Below are 19804 nucleotides of genomic sequence, written 5' to 3'. Positions count from 1 at the left end.
AATGGTGGTGTAGATATTTCCGTGTTCATAGAGATGGCAGTGTAGATATTTCCATGTTTATACACATAGCAGTGTAGTTATTTCCATGTTTATAGAGATAGCAGTGTAGATAGTTCGATTGATATACAGATAGCTGTGTAGATATTTATATGTTCATACAGATGGCGGTGTAGATATTTCCATGTTCGTACAGGAGACGGTGTAGGTATTTCCATGTTTATACAGATAGCAGTGTAGTTATTTCCAAGTTTATAGAGATAGCATTGTAGATATTTCCATTGGTATACATATAGTTGTGTAGATATTTGCATGTTCATACTGATAGCGGTGTAGATATTTCCATGTTCGTACAGATAGCGGTGTAGATATTTCCATGTTCATACAGATAGCGGTGTAGATATTTCCATGTTCATACAGATAACGGTGTAGATATTTCCATGTTCATACAGATAGCTGTGTAGATATTTCCATGTTCATACAGTTAGCGGTGTAGATATTTCCATGTTCATAGAGATTGCGGTGTATATATTTCCATGTTTATGCAGATAGCGGTATAGATATTTCCATGTTTATACAGATGGTGTTGTAGATATTTCCATGTTTATTGAGATGGCGGTCTAGATATTTCCATGTTTATAGAGATAGTGGTGTAGTTATTTCCAAGTTCATAGAGACAGCATTGTAGATATTTCCATGTTTATACAGATAGCGGTGAAGATATTTCCATGTTTATACAGAGAGCGGTGTAGATATTTCCATGTTTATACAGATAGCAGTGTAGATATTTCCATGTTTATAGAGATAGTGGTGTAGATAATTTCAATTTTATACAGATAGCTGTGTAGATATTTCCAAGTTCATACAGATAACGGTGTAGATATTTCCACGTTTATAGAGATGGCGGTGTAGATATTTCCATGTTCATACAGATAGCGGTGTAGATATTTCCATGTTTTTAGAGATGGCGGTGTAGATATTTTCACGTTTTCACAGATGGCGGTGGAGATATTTCCATGTTTACACAGATAGCGGTGTAGACATTTCCATGTTTACACAGATAGCGGTGTGGATATTTCCATGTTTATGCAGATAGCGGTGTAGATATTTCCATGTTTATACAGATAGCGGTGCGGATATTTCCATGTTTCTACAGATACTTGGGCAGATATTTCCATGCTTATACAGATAGCGGTGTAGATATTTCCATCTTAATACAGATGGCGGTGTAGATATATCCATGTTCGTACAGATGGCGGTGAAGATATTTCCATGTTCATACAGATGGCGGTGTAGATATTTCCATGTTCATACAAATGGCGGTGTAGATATTTCCGTGTTCATACACATGGCGGTGTAGATATTTCCGTGCTGATACAAATGGCGGTGTAGATATTTCCATGTTCATAGAGATGGCGGTGTACATATTTCCATGTTTATGCAGATAGCGGTATAGGTATTTCCATGTTTATACAGATGGTGGTGTAGATATTTCCATGTTTATAGAGACGGCGGTCTAGATATTTCCATGTTTATAGAGATAGTGGTGTAGTTATTTCCAAGTTTATAGAGACAGCGTTGTAGATATTTCCATGTTTATAAAGATAGCGGTGAAGATATTTCCATGTTTATACAGATAGCGATGTAGATATTTCCATGTTTATACAGACAGCAGTGTAGATATTTCCATGTTTATAGAGATAGTGGTGTAGATAATTTCAATTTTATACAGATAGCAGTGTAGATATTTCCATGTTCATAGAGATGGCGGTGTAGATATTTCCATGTTCATACAAATGGAGGTGTAGATATTTCCATGTTCATAGAGATGGCGGCGTAGATATTTCCATGTTTATACAGATAGCAGTGTAGTTATTTCCATGTTTATAGAGATAGAAGTGTAGATATTTCCATTGATATACACATAGCTGTGTAGATATTTGCATGTTCATACAGATAGCGGTGTTGAAATTTCCATCTTCGTACAGATAGCGGTGTAGATATTTCCATGTTCATACAGATAGCGGTGTAGATATTTCCATGTTCATACAGATAGCGGTGTAGATATTTCCATGTTCGTACAGATAGCGGTGTAGATATTTCCATGTTCGTACAGATAGCGGTGTAGATATTTCCATGTTCGTACAGATAGCGGTGTAGATATTTCCATGTTCCTACAGATAACGGTGTAGATATTTCCATATTCCTACAGATAGCGGTGTAGATATTTCCATGTTTATTCAGTTGGCGGTGTAGATATTTCCATGTTCATACAGATGGCGGTGTAGACATTTACATGTTCATACAGATGGCGGTGTAGATATTTCCATGTTCGTACTGATGGCGGTGTAGATATTTCCATGTTCATAGAGATGGCGGTGTAGATATTTCCATGTTTATGCAGATAGCGGTATAGATATTTCCATGTTTATAGAGATAGTGGTGAAGTTATTTCCAAGTTTATAGAGACAGCATTGTAGATATTTCCATGTTTATACAGATAGCGGTGAAGATACTTCCATGTTTATACAGATAGAGGTGTAGATATTTACATGTTTATACAGATAGCAGTGTAGATATTTCCATGTTTATTGAGATAGTGGTGTAGATAATTTCAATTTTATACAGAAAGCAGTGTAGATATTTCCAAGTTCATACAGATAGCGGTGTAGATATTTCCACGTTTATAGAGATGGCGGTGTATATATATCCATGTTCATACAGATGGCGGTGTAGATATTTCCATGTTTTTAGAGATGGCGGTGTAGATATTTTCACGTTTACACAGATGGCGGTGGAGATATTTCCATGTTTACACAGATAGCGGTGCAGACATTTCCATGTTTACACAGATAGCGGTGTGGATATTTCCATGTTTATGCAGATAGCGGTGTAGATATTTCCATGTTTATACAGATAGCGGTGTAGATATTTCCATCTTAATACAGATGGCGGTGTAGATATGTCCATGTTCGTACAGATGGCGGTGTAGATATTTCCATGTTCATACAGATGGCGGTGTAGATATTTCGAAGTTTATAGAGATAGCGCGTTAGTTATTTCCATATTGATAGAGAAATCTCTGTAGATATTTCCATGTATATGCAGATAGCTGTGTAGATATTTCCATGTTTATGCAGATAGCGGTGCAGATATTTCCATGTTCATCCAGATGCCGGTGTAGATATATCCATGTTCATACAGATGGCGGTGAAGATATTTCCATGTTCATACAGATGGCGGTGTAGATATTTCCATGTTCATACACATGGCGGTGGAGATATTTCCATGTTCATAGAGATGGCGGTGTAGATATTTCCATGTTCATAGAGATGGCGGTGTAGATATTTCCATGTTCATAGAGATGGCGGTGTAGATATTTCATTGTTTGTACAGATAGCAGTGTAGTTATTTCCATTATTATAGAGATAGCAGTGTAGATATTTCCATTGATATACAGATAGCTGTGTAGATATTTGCATGTTCATACAGATAGCGGTGTAGATATTTCCATGCTCATACATATAGCCGTGTAGATATTTCCATGTTCATACAGATAGCGGTGCAGATATTTGCATGTTCATACAGATAGCGGTGTAGATATTTCCATGTTCATACATATAGCGGTGTAAATATTTCCATGTTCATACAGTTAGTGGTGTAGATATTTCCATGTTCATACAGATGGCGGTGTAGATATCTACATGTTCATACAGATGGCGGTGTAGATATTCAAATGTTCGCACGGATGGCAGTGTAGATATTTCCATGTTCATACAGGTGGCAGTGTAGATATTTCCATGTTTATACAGATAGCAATGTAGTTATTTCCATGTTTATAGAGATAGCAGTGCAGATATTTCCGTTGATATATAGATAGCTGTGTAGATATTTCCAAGTTCATACAGATAACGGTGTAGATATTTCCATGTTCATACAGATAGCCTTGTAGATATTTCCATGTTCATACAGTTAGCGGTGTAGCTATTTCCATGTTCATACAGATGGCGGTGTAGATATTTACATGTTCATACAGATGGCGGTGTAGATATTTCCATGTTCGTACAGAAGGCGTTGTAGATATTTCCATGTTCATAGAGATGGCGGTGTAGATATTTCCATGTTTCTGCAGATAACGGTATAGGTATTTCCATGTTTATACAGATGGTGGTGTAGATATTTCCATGTTTACAGAGATGGCGGTCTAGATATTTCCACGTTTATAGAGATAGTAGTGTAGTTATTTCCAAGTTTAAAGAGACAGCGTTGTAGATATTTACATGTTTATAAAGATAGCGGTGAAGATATTTCCATGTTTATACAGATAGCGGTGTAGATATTTCCATGTTTATACAGACAGCAGTGTAGATATTTCCATGTTTATAGAGATAGTGGTGTGGATAATTTCAATTTTATACAGATAGCAGTGTAGATATTTTCAAGTTCATACAGATAGCGGTGTAGATATTTCCACATTTATAGAGATGGCGGTGTAGATATTTCCATGTTCATACAGATGGCGGTGTAGATATTTCCATGTTTTTAGAGATGGCGGTGTAGATATTTTCAAGTTTACAGAGATGGCGGTGGAGATATTTCCATGTTTACAAAGATAGCGGTGCAGACATTTCCATGTATACACAGATAGCGGTGTGGATATTTCCATGTTTATGCAGATAGCGGTGTAGATATTTCCATCTTAATACAGATGTCGGTGTAGATATGCCCATGTTCGTAAAGATGGCGGTGTAGATATTTGCATGTTCATACAGATGGCGGTGTAGATATTTCGAAGTTTATAGAGATAGCGCTGTAGTTATTTCCATATTTATAGAGAAATCTGTGTAGATATTTCCATGTATATACAGATAGGTTTGTAGATATTTCCATGTTCATGCAGATAGCGGTGTAGGTATTTCCATGTTCATCCAGATGCCGGTGTAGATATATCCATGTTCATACAGATGGCGGTGAAGATATTTCCATGTTCATACAGATGGCGGTGTAGATATTTCCATGTTCATACACAGGGCGGTGTAGATATTTCCATGTTCATACAAATGGCGGTGTAGATATTTCCGTGTTCATAGAGATGGCAGTGTAGATATTTCCATGTTTATACAGATAGCAGTGTAGTTATTTCCATGTATATAGAGATAGCAGTGTAGATATTTCCATTGATATACAGATAGCTGTGTAGATATTTGCATGTTCATACAGATAGCGGTGTAGGTATTTCCATGTTCATACTGACAGCGGTGTAGATATTTCCAAGTTCATACAGTTAGCGGTGTAGATATTTCCATGTTCATACAGATGGCGGTGTAGATATTTCCATGTTCATACAGATGGCGGTGTAGATATTTCCATGTTCATACAGATGGCGGTGTAGATATTTCCATATTCATACAGTTAGCGGTGTAGATATTTCCATGTTCATACAGAGGGCGGTGTAGATATTTACATGTTCATGCAGATGGCGGTGTAGATATTTCCATGTTCGTACAGATGGCGGTGTAGATATTTCCATGTTCATAGAGATGGCGGTGTATATATTTCCATGTTTATGCAGATAGCGGCATAGATATTTCCATGTTTATACAGATGGTGTTGTAGATATTTCCATGTTTATAGAGATGGCGGTCTAGATATTTCCATGTTTATAGAGATAGTGGTGTAGTTATTTCCAAGTTCATAGAGACAGCATTGTAGATATTTCCATGTTTATACAGATAGCAGTGTAGATATTTCCATGTTTATAGAGATAGTGGTGTAGATAATTTCAATTTTATACAGATAGCTGTGTAGATATTTCCAAGTTCATACGGAAAACGGTGTAGATATTTCCACGTTTATAGAGATGGCGGTGTAGATATTTCCATGTTCATACAGATAGCGGTGTAGATATTTCCATGTTTTTAGAGATGGCGGTGTAGATATTTTCACGTTTACACAGATGGCGGTGGAGATATTTCCATGTTTACACAGATAGCGGTGTAGACATTTCCATGTTTACACAGATAGCGGTGTGGATATTTCCATGTTTATGCAGATAGCGGTGTAGATATTTCCATGTTTATACAGATAGCGGTGCGGATATTTCCATGTTTCTACAGATAGTTGGGCAGATATTTCCATGCTTATACAGATAGCGGTGTAGATATTTCCATCTTAATACAGATGGCGGTGTAGATATATCCATGTTCGTACAGATGGCGGTGAAGATATTTCCATGTTCATACAGATGGCGGTGTAGATATTTCCATGTTCATACAAATGGCGGTGTAGATATTTCCATGTTCATACACATGGCGGTGTAGATATTTCCGTGCTGATACAAATGGCGGTGTAGATATTTCCATGTTCATAGAGATGGCGGTGTACATATTTCCATGTTTATGCAGATAGCGGTATAGGTATTTCCATGTTTATACAGATGGTGGTGTAGATATTTCCATGTTTATAGAGACGGCGGTCTAGATATTTCCATGTTTATAGAGATAGTGGTGTAGTTATTTCCAAGTTTATAGAGACAGCGTTGTAGATATTTCCATGTTTATAAAGATAGCGGTGAAGTTATTTCCATGTTTATACAGATAGCGATGTAGATATTTCCATGTTTATACAGACAGCAGTGTAGATATTTCCATGTTTATAGAGATAGTGGTGTAGATAATTTCAATTTTATACAGATAGCAGTGTAGATATTTCCATGTTCATAGAGATGGCGGTGTAGATATTTCCATGTTCATACAAATGGAGGTGTAGATATTTCCATGTTCATAGAAATGGCGGCGTAGATATTTCCATGTTTATACAGATAGCAGTGTAGTTATTTCCATGTTTATAGAGATAGAAGTGTAGATATTTCCATTGATATACACATAGCTGTGTAGATATTTGCATGTTCATACTGATAGCGGTGTTGATATTTCCATCTTCGTACAGATAGCGGTGTAGATATTTCCATGTTAATACAGATAGCGGTGTAGATATTTCCATGTTCATACAGATAGCGGTGTAGATATTTCCATGTTCGTACAGATAGCGGTGTAGATATTTCCATGTTCGTACAGATAGCGGTGTAGATATTTCCATGTTCGTACAGATAACGGTGTAGATATTTCCATGTTCATACAGATAGCGGTGTAGATGTTTCCATGTTTATTCAGTTAGCGGTGTAGATATTTCCATGTTCATACAGATGGTGGTGTAGATATTTACATGTTCATACAGATGGCGGTGTAGATATTTCCATGTTCGTACAGATGGCGGTGTAGATATTTCCATGTTCATAGAGATGGCGGTGTAGATATTTCCATGTTTATGAAGATAGCGGTATAGATATTTCCATGTTTATAGAGATGGTGGTGAAGTTATTTCCAAGTTTATAGAGACAGCATTGTAGATATTTCCATGTTTATACAGATAGCGGTGAAGATACTTCCATGTTTATACAGATAGCGGTGTAGATATTTCCATGTTTATACAGATAGCAGTGTAGATATTTCCATGTTTATTGAGATAGTGGTGTAGATATTTTCAATTTTATACAGATAGCAGTGTAGATATTTCCAAGTTCATACAGATACCGGTGTAGATATTTCCACGTTTATAGAGATGGCGGTGTATATATATCCATGTTCATACAGATGGCGGTGTAGATATTTCCATGTTTTTAGAGATGGCGGTGTAGATATTTTCACGTTTACACAGATGGCGGTGGAGATATTTCCATGTTTACACAGATAGCGGTGCAGACATTTCCATGTTTACACAGATAGCGGTGTGGATATTTCCATGTTTATGCAGATAGCGGTGTAGATATTTCCATGTTTATACAGATAGCGGTGTAGATATTTCCATCTTAATACAGATGGCGGTGTAGATATGTCCATGTTCGTACAGATGGCGGTGTAGATATTTCCATGTTCATACAGATGGCGGTGTAGATATTTCGAAGTTTATAGAGATAGCGCGTTAGTTATTTCCATATTTATAGAGAAATCTCTGTAGATATTTCCATGTATATGCAGATAGCAGTGTAGATATTTCCATGTTTATGCAGACAGCGGTGCAGATATTTCCATGTTCATCCAGATGCCGGTGTAGATATATCCATGTTCATACAGATGGCGGTGAAGATATTTCCATCTTCATACAGATGGCGGTGTAGATATTTCCATGTTCATACACATGGCGGTGGAGATATTTCCATGTTCATAGAGATGGCGGTGTAGATATTTCCATGTTCATAGAGATGGCGGTGTAGATATTTCCATGTTCATAGAGATGGCGGTGTAGATATTTCATTGTTTGTACAGATAGCAGTGTAGTTATTTCCATTATTATAGAGATAGCAGTGTAGATATTTCCATTGATATACAGATAGCTGTGTAGATATTTGCATGCTCATACAGATAGCGGTGTAGATATTTCCATGCTCATACATATAGCGGTGTAGATATTTCCATGTTCATACAGATAGCGGTGCAGATATTTGCATGTTCATACAGATAGCGGTGTAGATATTTCCATGTTCATACATATAGCGGTGTAAATATTTCCATGTTCATACAGTTAGTGGTGTAGATATTTCCATGTTCATACAGATGGCGGTGTAGATATCTACATGTTCATACAGATGGCGGTGTAGATATTCAAATGTTCGCACGGATGGCAGTGTAGATATTTCCATGTTCATACAGGTGGCAGTGTAGATATTTCCATGTTTATACAGATACCAATGTAGTTATTTCCATGTATATAGAGATAGCAGTGCAGATATTTCCGTTGATATATAGATAGCTGTGTAGATATTTCCAAGTTCATACAGATAACGGTGTAGATATTTCCATGTTCATACAGATATCCTTGTAGATATTTCCATGTTCATACAGTTAGCGGTGTAGCTATTTCCATGTTCATACAGATGGCGGTGTAGATATTTACATGTTCATACAGATGGCGGTGTAGATATTTCCATGTTCGTACAGAAGGCGTTGTAGATATTTCCATGTTCATAGAGATGGCCTTGTAGATATTTCCATGTTTCTGCAGATAGCGGTATAGGTATTTCCATGTTTATACAGATGGTGGTGTAGATATTTCCATGTTTACAGAGATGGCGGTCTAGATATTTCCATGTTTATAGAGATAGTAGTGTAGTTATTCCCAAGTTTAAAGAGACAGCGTTGTAGATATTTACATGTTTATAAAGATAGCGGTGAAGATATTTCCATGTTTATACAGATAGCGGTGTAGATATTTCCATGTTTATACAGACTGCAGTGTAGATATTTCCATGTTTATAGAGATAGTGGTGTGGATAATTTCAATTTTATACAGATAGCAGTGTAGATATTTTCAAGTTCATACAGATAGCGGTGTAGATATTTCCACGTTTATAGAGATGGCGGTGTAGATATTTCCAAGTTCATACAGATGGCGGTGTAGATATTTCCATGTTTTTAGAGATGGCGGTGTAGATATTTTCACGTTTACAGAGATGGCGGTGGAGATATTTCCATGTTTACAAAGATAGCGGTGCAGACATTTCCATGTTTACACAGATAGCGGTGTGGATATTTCCATGTTTATGCGGATAGCGGTGTAGATATTTCCATCTTAATACAGATGTCGGTGTAGATATGCCCATGTTCGTACAGATGGCGGTGTAGATATTTGCATGTTCATACAGATGGCGGTGTAGATATTTCGAAGTTTATAGAGATAGCGCTGTAGTTATTTCCATATTTATAGAGAAATCTGTGTAGATATTTCCATGTATATACAGATAGGTGTGTAGATATTTCCATGTTCATGCAGATAGCGGTGTAGGTATTTCCATGTTCATACACAGGGCGGTGTAGATATTTCCATGTTCATAGAGATGGCGGTGTAGATATATCCATGTTCATACAGATGGCGGTGAAGATATTTCCATGTTCATACAGATGGCGGTGTAGATATTTCCATGTTCATACACAGGGCGGTGTAGATATTTCCATGTTCATAGAGATGGCGGTGTAGATATTTCCATGTTCATACAAATGGCGGTGTAGATATTTCCGTGTTCATAGAGATGGCAGTGTAGATATTTCCATGTTTATACAGATAGCAGTGTAGATATTTCCATGTTTATATAGATAGCAGTGTAGATATTTCCATTGATATACAGATAGCTGTGTAGATATTTGCATGTTCATACAGATAGAGGTGTAGATATTTCCATGTTCATACTAACAGCGGTGTATATATTTCCAAGTTCATACAGTTAGCGGTGTAGATATTTCCATGTTCATACAGATGGCGGTGTAGATATTTCCATGTTCATACAGATGGCGGTGTAGATATTTACATGTTCATACAGATGGCGGTGTAGATATTTAAATGTTAATACAGATAGCGGTGTAGATATTTCCATGTTCACACAGATAGCGGTGTAGATATTTCCATGTTCATACATTTAGCGGTGTAGATATTTCCATGTTTTGCAGATAGCGGTGTAGATATTTCCATGTTCATCCAGATGTCGGTGTAGATATATCCATGTTCATACAGATGGCGGTGAAGATATTTCCAAGTTCATACAGATGGCGGTGTAGATATTTCCATGTTCATACAAATGGCGGTGTAGATATTTCCATGTTCATACAGATGGCGGTGTATATATTTCCGTGTTCATACAAATGGCAGTGTAGATATTTCCATGTTCATAGAGATGGCAGTATACATATATCCATGTTTATGCAGATAGCGGTATAGGTATTTCCATGTTTATACAGATGGTGGTGTAGATATTTCCATGTTTATAGAGATGGCGGTCTAGATATTTCCATGTTTATAGAGATAGTGGTGAAGTTATTTCCAAGTTTATAGGACAGCGTTGTAGATATTTCCATGTTTATAAAGATAGCGGTGAAGATATTTGCATGTTTATACAGACAGCAGTGTAGATATTTCCATGTTTATAGAGATAGTGGTGTAGATAATTTCAATTTTATACAGATAGCAGTGTAGATATTTCCAAGTTCATACAGATAGCGGTGTAGATATTTCCACCTTTATAGAGATGGCGGTGTAGATATTTCCATGTTAATACAGATGGCGGTGTAGATATTTCCATGTTCATACAGGTGGCGGTGTAGATATTTCCATGTTTATACAGATAAAAGTGTGGTTATTTCCATGTTTATAGAGATAGCAATGTAGATATTTCCATTGGTATACATATAGCTGTGTAGATATTTGCATGCTCATACTGATAGCGGTATAGATATTTCCATGTTCGTACAGATAGCGGTGTAGATATTTCCATGTTCATACAGATAGCGGTGTAGATATTTCCCTGTTCATACAGATAACGGTGTAGATATTTCCATGTTCATGCAGATAGCGGTGTAGATATTTCCATGTTCATACAGTTAGCGGTGTCGATATTTCCATGTTCATACAGATGGCGGTGTAGATATTTACATGTTCATACAGATGGCGGTGTAGATATTTCCATGTTCGTACAGATGGCGGTGTAGATATTTCCATGTTCATAGAGATGGCGGTATAGTTATTTCCACGTTTATGCACATAGCGGTATAGATATTTCCATGTTTAAACAGATGGTGGTGTAGATATTTCCATGTTTATAGAGATGGCGGTCTAGATATTTCCATGTTTATAGAGATAGTGGTGTAGTAATTTCCAAGTTTATAGAGACAGCATTGTAGATATTTCCATGTTTATACAGATAGCGGTGAAGATATTTCCATGTTTATACCGATAGCGGTGTAGATATTTCCATGTTTATACAGACAGCAGTGTAGATATTTCCATGTTTATAGAAATAGTGGTGTAATTTCAATTTTGTACAGATAGCAGTGTAGATATTTCCAAGTTCATACAGATAGCGGTGTAGATATTTCCACGTTTATAGAGATGGCGGTGTAGATATTTCCATGTTCATAGATATGGCGGTGTAGATATTTCCATGTTTTTAGAGATGGCGGTGTAGATATTTTCATGTTTACACAGATGGCGGTGGAGATATTTCCATGTTTACCCAGATAGCTGTGTAGACATTTCCATGTTTACACAGATAGCTGTGAGGATATTTCCATGTTTATGCAGATAGCGGTGTAGATATTTCCATGTTTATACAGATATCGGTGCGGATATTTCCATGTTTATACAGATAGCAATGTAGATATTTCCATGTTTATAGAGATAGCGGTGTAGATATTTCCATTGATATACAGATAGCTGTGTAGATATTTGCATGTTCATACAGATAGCGGTGTAGATATTTCCATGTTCATACAGATAGCGGTGTAGATATTTCCATGTTAATACAGATAGCGGTGTAGATATTTCCATGTTTTACAGATAGCGGTGTAGATATTTCCATGTTCATACAGTTAGCGGTGTAGATATTTCCATGTTCAAACAGATGGCGGTGTAGATATTTACATGTTCACACAGATGGCGGTGTAGATATTTCCATGTTCGTACAGATAGCGGTGTAGATATTTCCACGTTCATACAGATAGCGGTGTAGATATTTCCACGTTCATACAGATAACAGTGTAGATATTTCCATGTTGATACTGATAGCAGTGTAGATATTTCCATGTTCATACAGTTAGCGGTGTAGATATTTCCATGTTCATACAGATGGCGGTGTAGATATTTCCATGTTCATAGAGATGGCGGAGTAGGTATTTCCATGTTCGTACAGATGGCGGTGTAGATGTTTCCATGTTCATAGAGATGGCGGAGTAGTTATTTCCATGTTTATGCAGATAGCAGTATAGGTATTTCCATGTTTATACAGATGGTGGTGTAGATATTTCCATGTTTATAGAGATGGAAGTCTACATATCTCCATGTTTATAGAGATAGTGGTGTAGTTATTTCCAAGTTTATAGAGACAGCATTGTAGATATTTCCATGTATATAGAGATAGCGGTGAAGATATTTCCATGTTTATACAGATAGAGGTGTAGATATTTCCATGTTTATACAGATAGCAGTGTAGATATTTCCATGTTTATAGAGATAGTGGTGTAGATAATTTCAATTTTATACAGATAGCAGTGTAGATATTTCCAAGTTCATACAGATAGCGGTGTAGATATTTCCATCTTAATACAGATGGCGGCGTAGATATTTCCATGTTCGTACAGATGGCGGTGTAGATATTTCCATGTTCATACAGATGGCGGTGTAGATATTTCGAAGTTTATAGAGATAGCGCGTTAGTTATTTCCATATTTATAGAGAAATCTCTGTAGATATTTCCATGTATATGCAGATAGCTGTGTAGATATTTCCATGTTCATGCAGATAGCGGTGCAGATATTTCCATGTTCATCCAGATGCCGGTGTAGATATATCCATGTTCATACAGATGGCGGTGAAGATATTTCCATGTTCATACAGATGGCGGTGTAGATATTTCCATGTTCATACACATGGCGGTGGAGATATTTCCATGTTCATAGAGATGGCGGTGTAGATATTTCCATGTTCATAGAGATGGCGGTGTAGATATTTCCATGTTCATAGAGATGGCGGTGTAGATATTTCATTGTTTGTACAGATAGCAGTGTAGTTATTTCCATTATTATAGAGATAGCAGTGTAGATATTTCCATTGATATACAGATAGCTGTGTAGATATTTGCATGTTCATACAGATAGCGGTGTAGATATTTCCATGCTCATACATATAGCGGTGTAGATATTTCCATGTTCATACAGATAGCGGTGCAGATATTTGCATGTTCATACAGATAGCGGTGTAGATATTTCCATGTTCATACATATAGCGGTGTAAATATTTCCATGTTCATACAGTTAGTGGTGTAGATATTTCCATGTTCATACAGATGGCGGTGTAGATATCTACATGTTCATACAGATGGCGGTGTAGATATTCAAATGTTCGCACGGATGGCAGTGTAGATATTTCCATGTTCATACAGGTGGCAGTGTAGATATTTCCATGTTTATACAGATAGCAACGTAGTTATTTCCATGTTTATAGAGATAGCAGTGCAGATATTTCCGTTGATATATAGATAGCTGTGTAGATATTTCCAAGTTCATACAGATAACGGTGTAGATATTTCCATGTTCATACAGATAGCCTTGTAGATATTTCCATGTTCATACAGTTAGCGGTGTAGCTATTTCCAAGTTCATACAGATGGCGGTGTAGATATTTCCATGTTCATACAGATGGCGGTGTAGATATTTCCATGTTCGTACAGAAGGCGTTGTAGATATTTCCATGTTCATAGAGATGGCGGTGTAGATATTTCCATGTTTCTGCAGATAGCGGTATAGGTATTTCCATGTTTATACATATGGTGGTGTAGATATTTCCATGTTTACAGAGATGGCGGTCTAGATATTTCCATGTTTATAGAGATAGTAGTGTAGTTATTTCCAAGTTTAAAGAGACAGCGTTGTAGATATTTACATGTTTATAAAGATAGCGGTGAAGATATTTCCATGTTTATACAGATAGCGGTGTAGATATTTCCATGTTTATACAGATAGCGGTGTAGATATTTTCATGTTTATACAGATAGCAGTGTAGATATTTCCATGTTTATAGAGATAGTGGTGTAGATAATTTCAATTTTATACAGATAGCAGTGTAGATATTTCCAAGTTCATACAGATAGCGGTGTAGATATTTCCGCGTTTATAGAGATGGCGGTGTAGATATTTCCATGTTCATACAGATGGCGGTGTAGATATTTCCATGTTTACACAGATGGCGGGAGAGATATTTCCATGTTTACACAGATAGCGGTGTAGACATTTCCATGATTACACAGATAGCGGTGTGGATATTTCCATGTTTATGCAGATAGCGGTGTGGATATTTCCATGTTTATACAGATAGCGGTGCGGATATTTCCATGTTTATACAGATAGTTGGGCAGATATTTCCATGTTTATACAGGTAGCGTTGTAGATATTTCCATCTTAATACAGATGGCGGTGTAGATATGTCCATGTTCGTACTGATGGTGGTGTAGATATTTCCATGTTCATACAGATGGCTGTGTAGATATTTCGAAGTTTATAGAGATAGCGCTGTAGTTATTTCCATATTTTTAGGGAAATCTCCGTAGATATTTCCATGTATATGCAGATAGCTGTGTAGATATTTCCATGATCATGCAGATAGCGGTGTAGATATTTCCATGTTCATCCAGATGCCGGTGTAGATATATCCATGTTCATACAGATGGCGGTGAAGATATTTCCATGTTCATACAGATGGCGGTGTAGATATTTCCATGTTCATACACATGGCGGTGTAGATATTTCCATGTTCGTAGAGATGGCTGTGTAGATATTTCCATGTTCATACAAATGGTGGTGTAGATATTTCCATGTTCATATAGATGGCGTTGTAGATATTTCCATGTTTGTACAGATAACAGTGTAGTTATTTCCATGTTCATAGAGATAGCAGTGTAGATATTTCCATTGATATACAGATAGCTGTGTAGATATTTGCATGTTCATACTGATAGCGGTGTAGATATTTCCATGCTCATACAGATAGCGGTGTAGATATTTCCAGGGTCATACAGATAGCGGTGCAGATATTTCCATGTTCATAGAGATAGCGGTGTAGATATTTCCATGTTCATACAGATAGCGGTGTAGATATTTCCATGTTCATACAGATGGCGGTGTAGATATTTCCATGTTCATACAGATGGTGGTGTAGACATTTACATGTTCATACAGATGGCGGTGTAGATATTTCCATGTTCGTACGGATGGCAGTGTAGATATTTCCATGTACATACATGTGGCGGTGTAGTTATTTCCATGTTTATACAGATAGCAGTGTAGTTATTTCCATGTTTATAGAGATAGCAGTGTAGATATTTCCACTTATATACAGATAGCTGTGTAGATATTTGCAAGTTCATGCAGATAGCGGTGTAGATATTTCCATGTTCGTACAGATAGCGGTGTAGATATTTCCATGTTCATACAGATAGCAGTGTAGATATTTCCATGTTCATAGGGATAACGGTGTAGATATTTCCATGTTCATACACATAGCCTTGTAGATATTTCCATGTTCATACAGTTAGCGGTGTAGATATTTCCATGTTCATACAGATGGCGGTGTAGATATTTACATGTTCATACACATGGCGGTGTAGATATTTCCATGTTCATACAGATAACGGTGTAGATATTTCCATGTTCATACAGATAGCGGTGTAGATATTTCCATGTTCACACAGATAGCGGTGTAGATATTTCCATGTTCATACAGTTAGCGGTGTAGATATTTCCATGTTCATGCAGATAGCGGTGTAGATATTTCCATGTTCATCCTGATGCCGGTGTAGTTATATCCATGTTCATACAGATGGCGGTGTAGATATTTCCATGTTTTTAGAGATGGCGGTGTAGATATTTTCATGTTTACACAGATGGCGGTGTAGATATTTCCATGTTTACACAGATAGCGGTGTAGACATTTCCATGTTTACACAGATAGCGGTGTGGATATTTCCACGTTTATGCAGATACCGTTGTAGATATTTCCATGTTTATACAGATATCGGTGCGGATATTTCCATGTTTATACAGATAGTTGGGCAGAGATTTCCATGTTTATACATATAGCAGTTTAGATATTTCCATCTTAATACAGATGGCGGTGTAGATATGTCTATGTTCGTACAGATGGTGGTGTAGATATTTCCATGTTCATACAGATGGCGGTGCAGATATTTCAAAGTTTATACACATAGCGCTGTACTTATTTCCATATTTATAGAGAAAGCTGTGTAGATATTTCCATGTATATGCAGATAGCTGTGTAGATATTTCCATGTTCATGCAGATAGCGGTGTAGATATTTCCACGTTCATCCAGATGCCGGTGTAGATATATCCGTGTTCATACAGATGGCGGTGAAGATATTTCCATGTTCATACAGATGGCGGTGTAGATATATCCATGTTCATTCACATGGCAGTGTAGATATTTCCATGTTCATAGAGATGGCGGTGAAGATATTTCCAAGTTCATACAAATGGCGGTGTAGATATTTCCATGTTCATAGAGATGGCGGTGTAGATATTTCCATGTTTATACAGATAGCAGCGTAGTTATTTCCATGTTTATACTGACAGCAGTGTAGATATTTCAATTGATATACAGATAGCTGTGTAGATATTTGCATGTTCATGCAGATAGCGGATTAGATATTTCAATGTTAATACTGATAGCGGTGTAGATATTTCCATGTTCATACAGATAGCGGTGTAGATATTTCCATGTTCATACAGATGGCGGTGTAGATATTTCCATGTTCATACAGATGGCTGTGTAGATATTTACATGTTCATACAGATGGCGGTGTACATATTTCAATGTTTGTACGGATTGCAATGTAGATATTTCCATGTTCATACAGGTGGCGGTGTAGATATTCCCATGTTTTTACAGATAGCTGTGTAGATATTTCCATGTTTATAGAGATAGCAGTGTAGATATTTCCATTGATATACAGATAGCTGTGTAGATATTTCCATGTTCATACGGATAACGGTGTAGATATTTCCATGTTAATACAGACAGCGGTGTAGATATTTCCATGTTCACACAGGTAGCGGTGTAGATATTTCCATGTTCATACATTTAGCGGTGTAGATATTTCCATGTTTTGCAGATGGCGGTGTAGATACTTCCATGTTCATCCAGATCTCGGTGTAGATATATCCATGTTCATACAGATGGCGGTGAAGATATTTCCAAGTTCATACAGATGGCGGTGTAGATATTTCCATGTTCATACAAATGGCGGTGTAGATATTTTCATGTTCATACAGATGGCGGTGTAGATATTTCCGTGTTCATACAAATGGCAGTGTAGATATTTCCATGTTCATAGAGATGGCCGTGTACATATTTCCATGTTTATGCAGATAGCGGTATAGGTATTTCCATGTTTATACAGATGGTGGTGTAGATATTTCCATGTTTATAGAGATGGCGGTCTAGATATTTCCATGTTTATAGAGATAGTGGTGAAGTTATTTCCAAGTTTATAGAGACAGCGTTGTAGATATTTCCATGTTTATAAAGATAGTGGTGAAGATATTTGCATGTTTATACAGACAGCAGTGCAGATATTTCCATGTTTATAGAGGTAGTGGTGTAGATAATTTCAATTTTATACAGATAGCAGTGTAGATATTTCCAAGTTCATACAGATAGCGGTGTAGATATTTCCACCTTTATAGAGATGGCGGTGTAGATATTTCCATGTTCATACAGATGGCGGTGTAGATATTTCCATGTTCGTACAGGTGGCGGTGTAGATATTTCCATGCTTATACAGATAGAAGTGTGGTTATTTCCATGTTTATAGAGATAGCAATGTAGATATTTCCATTGGTATACATATAGCTGTGTAGATATTTGCATGCTCATACTGATAGCGGTATAGATATTTCCATGTTCGTGCAGATAGCGGTGTAGATATTTCCATGTTCATACAGATAGCGGTGTAGATATTTCCATGTTCATAGAGATAACGGTTTAGATATTTCCATGTTCATACAGATATCGGTGTAGATATTTCCATGTTCATACAGTTTGTGGTGTAGATATTTCCATGTTCATACAGATGGCGGTGTAGATATTTACATGTTCATACAGATAGCGGTGTAGATATTTCCATGTTCGTACAGATGGCGGTGTAGATATTTCCATGTTCATAGAGATGGCGGTATAGTTATTTCCAAGTTTATGCACATAGCGGTATAGATATTTCCATGTTTATACAGATGGTGGTGTAGATATTTCCATGTTTATAGAAATGGCGGTCTAGACATTTCCATGTTTATAGAGATAGTGGTGTAGTTATTTCCAAGTTTATAGAGACAGCGTTGTAGATATTTCCAAGTTTATAGAGACAGCATTGTAGATATTTCCATGTTTATGCCGATAACGGTATAGATATTTCCATGATTATACAGATGGTGGTGTAGATATTTCCATGTTTATAGAGATGGCGGTCTAGATATTTCCATGTTTACAGAGATAGTGGTGTAGTTATTTCCAAGTTTATAGAGACAGCGTTGTAGATATTTCCATGTTTATATAGATAGCGGTGAAGATATTTCCATGTTTATACAGATAGCGGTGTAGATATTTCCAAGTTTATACAGATAGCAGTGTAGATATTTCCATGTTTATAGAGATAGTGGGGTAGATAATTTCAATTTCATACAGAGAGCAGTGTAGATATTTCCAAGTTCATACAGACAGCGGTGTAGATATTTCCACATTTATAGAGATGGCTGTGTAGATATTTCCATGTTCATACAGAGGACGGTGTAGATATTTCCATGTTTATAGGGATGGCGGTGTAGATATTTTCATGTTTACAGAGATGGCGGTGTAGATATTTCCATGTTCACACAGATAGCGGTGTAGATATTTCCATGTTCACACATTTAGCGGTGTAGATATTTCCATGTTTTGCAGATGGCGGTGTAGATACTTCCATGTTCATCCAGATCTCGGTGTAGATATATCCATGTTCATACAGATGGCGGTGAAGATATTTCCAAGTTCATACAGATGGCGGTGTAGATATTTCCATGTTCATACAAATGGCGGTGTAGATATTTCCATGTTCATACAGATGGCGGTGTAGATATTTCCGTGTTCATACAAATGGCAGTGTAGATATTTCCATGTTCATAGAGATGGCCGTGTACATATTTCCATGTTTATGCAGATAG

This window comes from Gorilla gorilla, chromosome 11 (assembly GCF_029281585.2).
Source record: "Gorilla gorilla gorilla isolate KB3781 chromosome 11, NHGRI_mGorGor1-v2.1_pri, whole genome shotgun sequence".
NCBI classification, from domain to species: domain Eukaryota; kingdom Metazoa; phylum Chordata; class Mammalia; order Primates; family Hominidae; genus Gorilla; species Gorilla gorilla.
This window is presented reverse-complemented; position numbering follows the sequence as displayed.